Raw genomic sequence first — 14122 nt, 5'->3', positions numbered from 1 at the left:
ACAGCCACCTGGAAGAACCAATAGGAGGGCGCAGGTGGGGTCGGGCGCGGCTCAGTGATGGGTACACGTAGTGCTGGGTTGGGTTTGGTAAACCCCCGCTGTCTGCAGCATGGGAGGCGGCGACGTGGCGGCGCACACGCTCCGCTGGGCAGACGGGGTGGTAAAGGGCTGGCGCTTTGGCTGGGCTGGGTAGGCGGAGAAGGTTACAGCGCACCAACAAATATCGCAAATGGTTTCTTAGTGTTGGTCTGCTCGAGACGTGATGCTAAAAGCTTTGCAGGGATGTCCTATTAATATATTCAACAACCTTACGAAATGAATCTTACTAACCGTCTCTTTTTTTGCAAATGAAGAGCCTGAGGCTGGCCTCCATGGCTCGTGGGCTTAATGTAATCAAATGTTTTATATTCGGAGCTATACTGTTTCCGTACCTTATATACTCCTGCGCTACATTTTTTTCGTTTGTTTTGTTTTTTGTTTGTTTGTTTATAGAGAAAGAGAAAGAAGGGGAGAAGTGGGAAGCATCAACTAGTAGTAGTTGCTTCCCATCTGTGCTTAGACTGGGCAAGCACTGCGAACCTGCGGCCTCAGCGTTCCAGGTCAACAGTTTATCGACTGTTCCACGACAGGTCAGCTTCCCGAGCTCCATTTCATGTAACCTTTCACTCACTGGGCCATTCCATTATAGAAGAGAATTTCTAATTCAAAAAGCACAGTGACATGAAACGTCATATTGTTCAGGAACAAAGGAGTTTGGTGTGAGTTAAGAAAGTTAAGTTGGAGTCAATAATGTGAAGTGAAGGATACAAACATTTACTGAGTGTAAGGTTGGTGGATAATGGGGGATGGTCACTTGGAAAACTCAGACCCATGAACTTTGGCTAGGACCGCCCACAACCAAGCGGGCCAAAGGAGGCTTCACAGGAACCATTTGGAAAAAAAGTGACTGTCTACCAGCCAGTGGGATTTCACCACATCATGTTAGCTCGACTTCCCTAGAGGGACCCCTTTAAATATCTCCCGCGCGGTTTAATCCTTGCAACTTCCCTGGCCTCCATCTTACCTCGGGGCCAGGGAACCTTGCCGGGCAGGATGCGCTGTGAACTGAATAAAGTCTTTTTGTTATTCCACACTTGGTGGCTCCGAGCCCCATTCCTTCCATTCCTTCCTTCTCAGCGGGGAAAAATACCTTACATTTTGGTGCCGAAAACCCGGGAGGAGTTAGAAGTCCTCAAGGACCGCTCCTCTTCCTCATCCCCTCCAAGAAAGAACCAGGAGAAAGAACCAGGATCTCCGACCTTCCACACACTTCATCGCACGGTGCGGTAAGTCCCCTGCCTCCAGCCTTCCTCTCAGTTCTTTCCTTCGAGACTCCCTGGCCAAAACCGTAGCTACATCAGGGAAGTCTTTTCTGTCCCTCACATCCACTTTACCTTTTCCGTCCGTGGCCAGACCTTGAGTTTTTTCTTTTTCTTTTCTTTTTTTTTTTTTTGGTATTTTTCTGAAGCTGGAAACGGGGAGAGACAGACAGACTACCACATGCGCCCGACCGGGATCCACCCGGCACGCCCACCAGGGACAAAGCTCTGCCCACCAGGAGGCGATGCTCTGCCCCTCCGGGGCGTTGCTCTGCCGCGACCAGAGCCACTCTAGCACCTGGGGCAGAGGCCAAGGAGCCATCCCCAGCACCCGGGCCATCTTTGTTCCAATGGAGCCTTGGCTGCGGGAGGGGAAGAGAGAGACAGAGAGGAAGGAGGGGGTGGGGGGTGGAGAAGCAAATGGGCGCTTCTCCTATGTGCCCTGGCCGGGAATCGAACCCGGGTCCCCCGCACGCCAGGCCGACGCTCTACCACTGAGACAACCGGCCAGGGCCTATTTATTCATTTTAGAGAGAAAAGAGATGTGAGAGAGAGAGATTGAGAGAGAGAAGGGGGGAGGAGCAGGAAGCAGCAACTCCCATATGTACCTTGACTAGGCCAGCCCAGGGCTTTGAACCGGTGAACTCGGCATTCCAGGTTGATGCTTTATCCACTGCGCCACCGCAGGTAAGGCCGCATTTAAAGTTTTTAACGGTCCCAATTAGTAGAAACAGGCCAAAGCTGTTCGCCAGGCCCGCATGCAGCAGAAGGTAACGCTCCAAACCCAAACTCTTGCGGCAACCCTGAGACCAGCAAAGCCACCAGCAGCTTGCTTTAAGTGTGGTAAGCAGGACCACTGGTCCCGGCAGGGCCCCTGCCTGCAGCTGCCCACTGAGCCCTGCCCTGACTGCAAACAGCCCAGTCACTGGCGGAGTGATTGCCCCTTTGGGCAACAGGTTTTTCCTCAGCGCCTTTACATGGAGGACAAGCCGCCCGAATGGGAGGCCAATCCAGCCAGATGGGCACATCGCTCAAACTCCTAGGACACAGCCTGGACTCGGAGAACCCCGGGTATGCTGCAACGAATGGGTAAGTCCATCTCATTTTTTGTGGACATGGGAGCTACCTTCTCTGTTTTTGCCATCACACTCTGGACCTCTAGTTCCCTCACAGGTCTCAGTTGTGGGAATGGATGGTAACCCTTTCTTTCCCCTTTTTACGCCACTCCTGACATGCAGTTTTGCCTCAAGCTTGCCTCCTTACAGAACCACTGGCAGTCAGAACCACTGGACTCCATCCATCTCCAGCTCACCAAAAGGCTGGACCCTGCAAATCCCCCTATTACTCCTCTTTTTTTAAATCCTTACAGGACCACATCCGTGAAGTTTCTCCAGTCACAGCCACACAGATGTTCCTCCTGACACCCCTCCAAGCCACCACCTTCCGATCTCCCCCTCCCCACGACGCCCCTAATCAGCAGGAAGTAGCCAGATGAATAAACAGCACCCCTTTTCTATTTAACACAAAAGGTCAGCCTGACCTGTGGTGGTGCAGTGGATAAAGTGTCAACCTGGAAATGCTGAGGTCGCCGGTTCGAAACCCTGGGCTTGCCTGGTCAAGGCACATATGGGAGTTGATGCTTCCAGCTCCTCCCCCCCTTCTCTCTCTCTGTTTCTCCTCTCTCTCTCTCTGTCTCTCCCTCTCCTCTCTAAAATGAATAAATTAAATAAATAAATAAATAAAGGTCAGAATCTAAGGTTGGTGGATAATGGGGGATGGTCACTTGGAAAACTCAGACCCGTGAACTTTGGCTAGGACCGCCCATAACCAAGCACGCCAAAGGAGGCTTCACAGGAACCGTTTGGAAAAAAAGTGACCGTCTACCAGCCAGTGGGATTTCACCACGTCATGTTAGTTCGACTTCCCTAGAGGGACCCCTATAATTTATCTCCCGCGCAGTTTAATCCTTACAACTTCCCTGGCCTCCATCTTACCTCGGGGCCAGGGAACCTTGCCGGGCGGGATGCGCACTCTGTACTGAGTAAAGCCTTTTTGTTATTCCACACTTGGTGGCTCCAAGCCCCATTCCTTCCTTCTCGGTGGGGAAAAATACCTTACAGGTGTTTATTGCAATTCTGGGGAGAACTTAACCCGATTTCCTTCCATCACTGAATCCCTTTTCCAAATAAGAAAGTTTTTCTCTCTGTATTCTCATATTAATCATTTGTACTTCACTTATAGCACTTATTACAATCATACTTTCATTATTTTTTTTAAAGATTTTATTCATTTTAGGGAGAGGGAAAGAGAGAAGGGAGAGAAAAGGGGAGAGGAGCAGGAAGCATCAACTCCCATGTGTTCCTTGACCAGGCAAGCCCAGGGTTTTGAACTGGGGATCTCATTGTTCCAGGTCAATGCTTTATCCACTGTGTAACCACAGGCCAGGTGTAATCATCATACTTTTATTATTAAAGTCATTTCTGTATGTAGATTTGTCTCTGCTAGCCTGTGAGCTACTTCAGTCTCTGGGATTTATCCTAGTCTTATCATAAATGGGTAGTCTATAAATGTTGAATGAAATGGAAGCCATCACCTCTTACATCATAAACAGTGACCAGTTGGCATACTAGAAATAGGTGTGAGAAATTGAGAAATCTAAATTAGAGCCCCAATTCTGTGATTGAAATGTCATGCACGGTCTTGGTAATTTTTTTGTTTTGTTTTTATTAATTTTAGAGAAAAGGAGAGAAGGAGACAGGAACATTGGTCTGTTGCTGCATATACCCTGACAGGGGATCAAACCCACAACCTCTGTGCTTCAAAACGTGCTCTAACCAATCGAGCAGTCCGGGCAGGGCAAGATCTTAGTGTTCTCATTGAAAAAGAATTACTGAAGCATGTGTTCTCTTAGCTCCCTTCTAGCCCCTGGATTACGTAGTTCTGGATAGTTACTCTCCATAACTCCTCCAGTTCCTTCTGTTTGCTTTATTTCTTCTCTTAACACTTCCTCTTCCTGAGCTATGAAAATACTCCAAGTGTCAACTCAGCTCTTCCCAAAGACAGCTAGAGCAACCAGACAAGACAGCTAGAGAGTGTCCATGCCACAATGGGTCTCCTGGCTCCCTCCAGAATCTAGCTAGCTGGCTAGGGCCTGAGATGAAAAGAGATGGCAAAAGGTGTTGGTGAGCTGTTATTGACGGTTGGTTATTCTACTCAGGATTTCCTCATCTTCAGGTTCCAAGTGTGGGGTTGGTCTTTCTGTTGAATCCTCCATCTGTTGGCATTCTCATTACCTAATTGATAAATTCTGCTTGATAGCTAAATGTTTTTTGTGGTTTTTTTTTATATATAAATAAATTTTTATTTTAATGGGGTGACATCAATAAATCAGGGTACATACATTCAAAGAAAACATTTCCAGGTTATCTTGTCATTTAGTTATGTTGCATACCCATCACCCAAAGAGAGATCGTCCTCTGCCACCCTCCATCCAGTTCTCTCTGTACCCCTCCCCCTCCCCTCCCCCTCTCCCTCCTTCCCTCCCCCACCCCCCATAGCCACCACACTCCTGTTCATGCCTCTCAGTCTCGCTTTTATGTCCCACTAATGTATGGAATCCTGCAGTTCCTGTTTTTTTCTGATTCGCTTATTTCACTCTGCACAATGCTACCAAGACTCCACCATTCCGCTATAAGTGATCCAATGTCACCATTTCTCCTAGCTGAATAATATACCATGGTGTATATGTGCCCCATCTTCTTCATCTAGTCCTCTATTTTTTTTACAGTGATTAAAAGCCTTTAAGCAAACTCTTGGCCAATACAGCAAGAATCCATAAATGAGTAGTGTCCTTAACATGTTCCCCAAGTCCAAGTTGGCCCCCTCACCATGCCAAATCCCTGAAAAATGCAACCCAACCACAGTTCAGTCTGTTAGGAGCTGTCACAGGGAGCAGGAGTCCAGGAAAGTTCCCCACAGGAAAAGTCCGTATGGCACTGGAATTGTTGTCACTATTCTATACTTTGCAGCTCATGTCCAAGTCCCAATGACCGCTGCTTCTAGCTGGTAATGATTCAGGTAGACTGGAAAAAGCCATTTGCAGCATGCGTGGATATGGAGCTTCTGTTCTCCTCTGCCTGGAGAGTTGAGACCAGGTTGCTTTTCCCTGGAGCTCTGTGACTGTGGCCTGGTAAAGAGAACCTTGGGATACACTAAGCTGGGTGGCAAAGGTATAAATGTTTTTTTTTTATTATTAAGAACCAAACTTTAATATTTCAAGGACATCCCAAAGGAGTTACCGGTGGGGTTACAGAAGTTCCCACTCATGCCGCGATAGCAAAATCAGTAATTCTGAAAAGATAAAGAATTATCTCTTTGGGTACATAAAAACAATATATTAAAGGATGTCACAAAGTGCAAAAAAGGAGACATTCAGCAGAGCAAAAACAAGCAGCAGGCTGATTGTCCTAACAAGAGGTCAGAGAAACTCCTTCTGGAGTTCAGTCCCAGGAAATAGAGCTGCCTCAGGCAAAAAGAGGTCCAGGCAGGGCTTTGATAGATTCTTATTACAATTAGTCAAAGGCAAACTCAAAAGAAAACTGGGGTTCAGATTCCCCGTGACTGTAGAAACTTGTAACGAAGAGAACCTTTAACCAAACGTCTCATGTAGGCTGAACAACTGAGCAGTGAGACTTGGCTAGTGAATCTGACCCCGGGCTGACATTTCTGCACCTGAGCTCTGAGCTCCTCAGGCAGGACAGCCTGCAATTGCTCCTGCACCAGCATTTCCACAATCTGCTCCTTTGTGTGAATATCAGGTCTCAGCCACTGCCTAGCAAGCTCCAGGAGACATCTGAGGACATCCCTGGGCCCAGCTGCATCCTCATAGCGGAACTTTCTGAACATCTGCCTGAAGGCCACAGGGTTGAGAGGATTCCTTCCTGGCATGGTCTCAACATCTTCGACACACTCTTCATCAAGGCTCTCTGGTGGGTGCTCAGAAGGCTCTCGTGGAACCTGGCCCTGGGCAGCCGCTATGAGGACATCTTCTGGCTTCTTAGCCATCACCTCATTTGGCAGTGACATTATTTGATCATTCTGGGCTTCTCTATTGTGTCTCTGTGTCTCCTTCAGTCTCCATTCTGGAACTCCAGAAAAGGATGATTCAGGCTCCTGCGCATTTGCCACTCCAGAGGGCGGGGAAATGGAACTGGGACAGCTCACCACAAGAGCAAACACCCCTCAATCGACTCCGGGAAAAAGAGCTAAATGTATTTGATTAAGCAGCTTTATTGAGGTATAATTGACATACAATAGGCCATACATATTTAAGGCATACAATTTGATAAGTTTTGTATACACCCATGAAACTGTCACCACAATCAAGATAGTAAACATGCCTGGATGGCTCGATTGGTTTGAACATCATCTTGATACACAGAGGTTATCGGTTTGGTCCTGGTGGGGGCACATACAGGAGCAGATTGCTATTTCTGCCTGTCTCTCTCTGTCTCTCTCTCTTTCCTTTCCTCTTTCTTTAAAATATGTTTTTTAAAAAGACCTTTAAAATTTTTTTATTTTTTAATGTATTATATTTTATTTTTTACAGAGACAGAGAGTGAGTCAGAGAGAGGGATAGACAGGGACAGACAGACAGGAACGGAGGGAGAGAGATGAGAAGCATCAATCATTAGTTTTTAATTGCATGTTGCAATACCTTAGTTGTTCATTGATTGCTTTCTCATATGTGCCTTGACCATGGGCCTTCAGCAGACCAAGTGACCCCTTGCTGGAGCCAGCGACCTTGAGTCCAAGCTGGTGAGCTTTTGCTCAAACCAGATGAGCCTGCGCTCAAGCTGGCGACCTCAGGGTCTCGAACCTGGGTCCTCTGCATCCCAGTCCGACGCTCTATCCGCTGCGCCACCGCCTGGTCAGGCTAAAAATTTTTTTTTTTTTTTTTTTTTTTTTTTTTTTTCTTTTCATTTTTCTGAAGCTGGAAACGGGGAGAGACAGTCAGACAGACTCCCGCATGCGCCCGACCGGGATCCACCCGGCACGCCCACCAGGGGCGACGCTCTGCCCACCAGGGGGCGATGCTCTGCCCATCCTGGGCGTCGCCATATTGCGACCAGAGCCACTCTAGCGCCTGAGGCAGAGGCCATAGAGCCATCCCCAGCGCCCGGGCCATCTCTGCTCCAATGGAGCCTTAGCTGCGGGAGGGGAAGAGAGAGACAGAGAGGAAAGTGCGGCGGAGGGGTGGAGAAGCAAATGGGCGCTTCTCCTGTGTGCCCTGGCCGGGAATCGAACCCGGGTCCTCCGCACGCTAGGCCGACGCTCTACCGCTGAGCCAACCGGCCAGGGCCTGGGCTAAAAATTTTTTTTAAGATAGCGAACATACCATCACTCCCAAAAGTGTCCTCTTGCTTGAAAGATTGAAACAGGGTGGCTGGTCCACTGGGGAGGGGAAAAGCCTAGTGTCAGCCTCCCTTGGCAACTGGCAGGTCAGTATAAACCCCCAACTAGGTCAGACCAGGAGAGAACTCCAACTGATCTGCTTTATCCCGTATGAGACAGCTGACAGATCTATGGTTAGGCACTGGGGAGAGCCAAACCTTCGAAAACACAAGGCTGGTATGTTTCAAAAGGAAATTTTATTTAATATACCTGGGTGCAAGCAGACTGAGACAGATCAAAAGCCATGTCGGCAGCTGGGGAAGGGGAGCCGAGATATTATATAGCAGGGGTCCCCAAACTACGGCCTGCGGGCCACATGCGGCCCCCTGAGGCCATTTATCCGGCCCCCGCCGCACTTCTGGAAGGGGCACCTCTTTCATTGGCTGTCAGTGAGAGGAGCCTAGTTCCCATGGAAATACTGGTCAGTTTGTTGATTTAAATTTACTTGTTCTTTATTTTAAATATTGTATTTGTTCCCGTTTTGGTTTTTTACTTTAAAATAAGATATGTGCAGTGTGCATAGGGATTTGTTCATAGTTTTTTTTTTATAGTCCGGCCCTCCAACGGTTTGAGAAACAGTGAACTGGCCCCCTGTGTAAAAAGTTTGGGGACCCCTGTTATATAGGTTAGTCAGGGGTCTTGGGAAAAGCGGCTGATGTCACTGCCTCTATAGGCATGAGGAAATATTTTTCATATGTGGATTGGAGAGGCGCCACAGCTTCTCCAAATTGTTTATTCCCCTGCTCAACTGTCTAGAGAGTCCTGGGCTGAGTCAAAAGGTCCCAGGCCAAGGACTTCAAGCAAGCCAGTTGCCCCTCCTCCCGCGGGTTTGCACTGATGGATTTGTGCTGATGGCTGATCCCTCTCTGGGCCTGTGGCTAGGCTTTTACAAACAACTAACCTGACTTAAACTTCCCTAATTGTCAGGTCCCTTCCCAATGTAAGCTTTCCCTGACATTTCTGCAAAGTTGAACTTTTTGCTACATTTCAAAGTGAAGGCCAGGAAGCCATTAAGAGAGAAAATAGCAAGCAAATTAACTACAACCTCACAGTGGGGGATAAAAATGTTCTGTTTTGCGCCCAGATGAGAAGTTAAACGAGGGGAATTTGAGTTTTAAAGGGGCTCTGGATTCAAGGGTGCTCTTTAATAATTAATCCCTCCTTCCCATCCCCAGGAAACTACTAATATGCTTTTGTCATTAGTATAGCTTACATTTTCTAGAATTTTATGTAAGTGAAATTATAGGTTATATGATCTGTGGGGGGCAGGGTCTGGTATCATTTATTCAGCATAGTTTTGTTTGTTTTTTTTACATAGAGAGTCAGAGAGAGGGATAGATAGGGACAGACAGACAGAAATGGAGAAAGATGAGAAGCATCAATCATCAGTTTTTTGTTGCGATACCTTAGTTGTTCATTGATTGCTTTCTCGTATTTACCTTGACTGCGGGCCTTCAGCAGACTGAGTAACCCCTTGCTTGAGCCAGTGACCTTGGGCCAAGCTGGTGAGCTTTTTTTTTTTTTTTTGTATTTTTCTGAAGTTGGAAACGGGGAGGCAGTCAGACAGACTCCTGCATGTGCCCGGCCGGGATCCACCCAACCTGCCCACCAGGGGGCAATGCTCTGCTTATCTGGGGCATCGCTTTGTTGCAGCCAGAGCCATTCTAGCGCCTGAGGCAGAGGCCACAGAGCCATCCTCAGTGCCCGGGCCAACTTTGCTCCAATGGAGCCTTGGCTGCAGGAGGAGAAGAGAGAGACAGAGAGGAAGGGGTGGAGAAGCAGATGGGCACTTCTCCTGTGTGCCCTGTCCGGGAATTGAACCCTGGACTCCTGCACGCCAGGCCGATGCTCCACCACTGAGCCAACCGGCCAGGGCCTGGTGAGCTTTTGCTCAAACCAGATGAACCCACGCTCAAGCTGGTGACCTCGGGGTCTCGAACCTCGGTCCTTCCGCATCCCAGTCCAATGTTCTATCCACTGTGCCACTGCCTGGTCAGGCAGCATAGTTATTTTGAGTCATCCATTTTATTTCATATATGAATACATTCTATTTTATTGCTGAGTAGTATGCTATTGTATGGATAAGCAACAATTTATCATTCATTTGTTGATGGAACTTTGTTTGTTTACAGTTTGGGGCTATTGGGGCTGTATTACAAATAAGGCTGCTATGAACATTCATTCCCAAATCTTTGTATGGACTTTTGTTCATTTTCTCTTGGGTGAATACCTAGAAGTGAATGGTTGGATCACAAAGTTAAGGTAGATGTATACTTAACTTTTTGAGAATCTAACAAACTGATTTTTAAAGTAGTTGTATCATTTAAATTTTTTTTTTTTTCATTTTAGAGAGGAGAGAGAGAAGGGGGAGGAGCAGGAAGCATCAACTCCCGTACATGCCTTGCCCAGGCAAGCCCAGGGTCCCAAACCGATGACCTCAGCATTCCAAGTCAATGCTTTATACACTGCGCCACCACAGGTCAGGCTAATAAAAAATTTTTAAGAGATAGAAAGGGGCCTGACCTATGGTGGCGCAGTGGGTAAAGTGTAGACCTGCAATGCTGAGGTCGCTGGTTCAAAACCCTGGGCTTGCCTGGTCAAGGCACATATGGGAGTTGATGCTTCCTGCTCTCTCCCCCTAAAAATAAATAAGTTAATTTAAAAAAACAACTTTCTTTTAAGAGACAGAGAGGGGAAGGGAGAGAGACGAGAAGCATCAACTTGTAGCTGTGGCACTTTAGTTGTTCATTGATTTCTTCTCATACATGCCTTGACCAGGGGGCTCCGGCCCAGGAAGTGACCACTTGCTCAAGCCAGCGACCTTGGGCTCAAGCAAGTGACCATGGGTTCATGTTGATGAGACCATGCTCAAGCTGGTGACCTCGGAGTTTCAAACCCAGGACCTGAGCATCCCAGGTCGACACTCTATCCACTGCACCACCGCTGGTCAGGCTGTAAATATTACTTTAAATTTCCCATTGTCCGTTGCTAATGTATAGAAATACAATTGATTTCTGTATATTAACTTTGCATATATTTGATTTTGATGTATGAGATTTAGTTGCTATTTCTCTAAACTTTCTCTTGTTGTCTAGTATTAAATTCTAGATTCTCAGGACAAACTTTTAGGGAGGAAAAAATAAATATTTACTAGAACCAGTTTTTTTTTTTTTTTGTATTTTTCCAAAGCTGGAAATGGGGAGAGACAGTCAGACAGACTCCCGCATGCGCCCGACCGGGATCCACCCGGCATGCCCACCAGGGGGCGACGCTCTGCCCACCAGGGGGTGATGCTCTGCCCCTCCGGGGCATCGCTCTGCCGCAACCAGAGCCACTCTAGTGCCTGGGGCAGAGGCCAAGGAGCCATCCCCAGCTCCCGGGCCATCTTTGCTCCAATGGAGCCTTGGCTGCGGGAGGGGAAGAGAGAGACAGAGAGGAAGGGGGGGGGGTGGAGAAGCAAATGGGCGCTTCTCCTATGTGCCCTGGCCGGGAATTGAACCCGGGTCCCCCGCACACCAGGCCGACGCTCTACTGCTGAGCCAACCGGCTAGGGCCTAGAACCAGTTTTATTACAGCCTCAGATACTTTCTTCAACAGCTTTGCCAGCGACCAGCTATGGGAGGATACAAGTGGCCTGCCCAGACCTCAAACAGCCCTAGGTTGGTTGCCTTTGAAAAGCATCCAGACTTAGGCTTGGGATGCTCTCATAGCTCAAGAAAATGAAGACGAGGAGGTCTAGTCTTTTCCTGACTTGCCAGGGATCTTTTATCTGTGCTTTTATTATTTTTTTTTATGATAGGATTTTTTGGGATTTTTTATCTGAGAGAGAGAGAGAGGGGACAGGCAGGGACAGACGATAAGAAGGGAGAGTGATGAGAAGCATCAACTTGTTGCAGCTCCTTAGTCATCCATTGGTTGCTTTCTCATATGTGCCTTGACTGGGGGGCTTCAGTTGAGCCAGAGACCCCTTCCTCAAGCCAGCAACCTTGGGCTCAAGCCAACGACCTTGGGATCATGTTGATGATCCTGCGCTCAAGCCAGCGCCCCTGCAATCAAGCTGATGACCCTACACTTAAGCTAAGGAGCCTGCACTCAAGCTGGCAACCATGGGATTTTGAACCTGGAACCTTAGCATTCAGGGTCGACACTCTATCCACTTCGCAACCACTGGTCAGGCAAATTCCCACTTTTATTTTTATTTATTTATTTATTTATTTATTTTTATTTTGTATTTTTCTGAAGTTGGAAACGGGTAGGCCGTCAGACAGACTCCCGCATGCGCCCAACCGGGATCCACCCGGCATGCCTACCAGGGGGCGATGCTCTGCCCATCTGGGGCGTTGCTCTGTTGCAACCAGAGCCATTCTAGCGCCTGAGGCAGAGGCCATAGAGTCATCCTCAGCGCCCGGGGAACTTTGCTCCAGTGGAGCCTTGGCTGCGGGAGGGGAAGAGAGAGGCAGAGAGGAAGGAAAGAGGGAGAGGTGGAGAAGCAGATGGGCGCTTCTCCTGTGTGCCCTGGCCAGGAATTGAACCCGGGACTCCTGCACGCCAGGCCAACGCTCTACCACTGAGCCAACCGGCCAGGGCTAAATTCCCACTGTTTTAAACCACCCAATATAATGTGTTGTTATAGCAACCCTCACAAGCAATCAGTTTGCATTTGTGTACATTATTTTATACCTTATTTAATTCGATACTATTTATTTTATTGCACAAATTGTTTTCAGCTTTGACCATTGTGAGCTCTTTCAGGTTGGATCTTCTGTCTCTCTCTTTTTTTTTTGTATTTTTCTAAAGTTGGAAACGAGAGGCAGTCAGACAGACTCCCACATATGCCCGACCGGGATCCACCCGGCATGCCCACCAGGGGGCGATGCTCTGCCCATCTGGGGCGTTGCTCTGTTGCTACCAGAGCCATTCTAGCACCTAAGGCAGAGGCCACAGAGCCATCCTCAGCGCCCAGGTCAACTTTGCTCCAATGGAGCCTTGGCTGCAGGAGGAGAAGAGAGAGACAGCGAGGAAGGAGAGGGAGAGGGGTGGAGAAGCAGATGGGTGCTTCTCCTGTGTGCCCTGGCCGGGAATCGAACCCAGGACCCTTGCATGCCAGGCCAACGCTCTACCACTGAGCCAACTGGCCAGGGCCTCTTCTGTCTCTTTGATATGCTTCCATCCTTTTGTTTTTGGAGTGCTTACTTACTTTCTGGTTCTACAAGATGCTCTAGCTTATCTTGTTTTTCCCTGCCCCATGTCTACAATCAGCTGTTTCTGGAAGGAGTTCCAGTCCAATACTTTTATTGGAGAATAGTATTTGGAAATCAAGATCTAGATTCTAGGAATGCTCACTGCTGTTGGGGTGTCATTGTTTTGAGGTCCTCTCAGTGAACAGAGTTAGGTAATATAAGCATGTATGTTAACCTGTGTATATACATGTTTGTACTTGTTACATATATAGAAACATGAGTTCATATTGATGTCTCAAACTTTATTCTAGCCCCCCCCCCTTACTTATCTGTAACTCCTTTCTCTAACAATGAGAAACCTGGCTCCCACTCTTCATTACTTATTTGATCTACCCTGGTATACATGTAAAGCAGTTTTCAAAAATTGTAACCCATAAGCCCATCAGAAAAATTATCAGCCCAGGCCAGCTGGCTCAGTGGTGGAGCATTGGCCTGGTATGTGGATGTCCCAGGTTCAATTCCCGGTCAGGGCACACAGGAGAAGTGCTCATCTGCTTTTCCACCCTTCCCTCTCTCACCACTCTCTCTTTTCTCCTCCTGCAGCCATACCTCAATTGGAGAGAGTTGGTCCTGGGTGCTGAGGATGGTTCCATGGCCTCCACCTCAAGTGCTAAGAAGAGCTCAGTTGTTGAGCAATGGAGCAACACCCTAGATGGGCAGAGTGGGTTTGCCCGGTAGATCCTGGTTGGGGCACATGCAGGAGTCTGTCTCTGCCTCCCCTCCTCTCACTGAATAATAAAAAAAATTTATCAGCTAGAGTACAGTGTTTATTTAGGGTATGCTGTTCCTTTTATCTATAGGCCTAACAGTTTTCAGTCAAAACACTGTCTTTGATTTTTTAAATGATTTTTTAAATGTGTAATGAATAGACAAATATTAACCCTAAGCTCCCAGAAAGTATAGTTTTCCCTGTTTGTGTTTATATATCCAGTTTCATCCATATAAATGGATGCTTTTTTAATCTATTGAATATACTTTATTTACTTAACTACAAAAAAGCAAATCTCAGATTCCCAGTAGCTGCTTTTGTCCACTAATGATTCCTAGCTCCCAACTGTCTGGCTGACTCAG

The 14122-nt window shown here is 47.6% G+C and overlaps 1 long non-coding RNA gene across 3 annotated transcripts; it reads left to right on the top strand.

Annotated features, from left to right (window-relative positions):
• Positions 1 to 124: 124 nt before the first annotated feature.
• On the top strand, positions 125 to 13790 carry LOC136324993 (uncharacterized). 3 transcript variants are annotated; one of them, XR_010729177.1, is made up of 7 exons: positions 125 to 1325; positions 1976 to 2045; positions 2315 to 2447; positions 6176 to 6654; positions 10590 to 10765; positions 11409 to 11470; positions 13595 to 13790. It is a non-coding gene; the product is annotated as an uncharacterized lncRNA (long non-coding RNA). The 3 variants fall into 3 exon arrangements; XR_010729176.1 differs by lacking the exon at positions 11409 to 11470 and having other exon boundaries at positions 126 to 1325; positions 13595 to 13789; XR_010729175.1 differs by lacking the exons at positions 6176 to 6654; positions 10590 to 10765; positions 11409 to 11470; positions 13595 to 13790 and adding an exon at positions 2728 to 4805 and having other exon boundaries at positions 153 to 1325.
• Positions 13791 to 14122: the final 332 nt, after the last annotated feature.

Source organism: Saccopteryx bilineata, chromosome 2 (assembly GCF_036850765.1).
Source record: "Saccopteryx bilineata isolate mSacBil1 chromosome 2, mSacBil1_pri_phased_curated, whole genome shotgun sequence".
Taxonomy (NCBI): Eukaryota; Metazoa; Chordata; class Mammalia; order Chiroptera; family Emballonuridae; genus Saccopteryx; species Saccopteryx bilineata.
The sequence above is the reverse complement of the archived record's forward strand: the minus strand, read 5'-3'. Positions and strand labels throughout refer to the sequence as shown.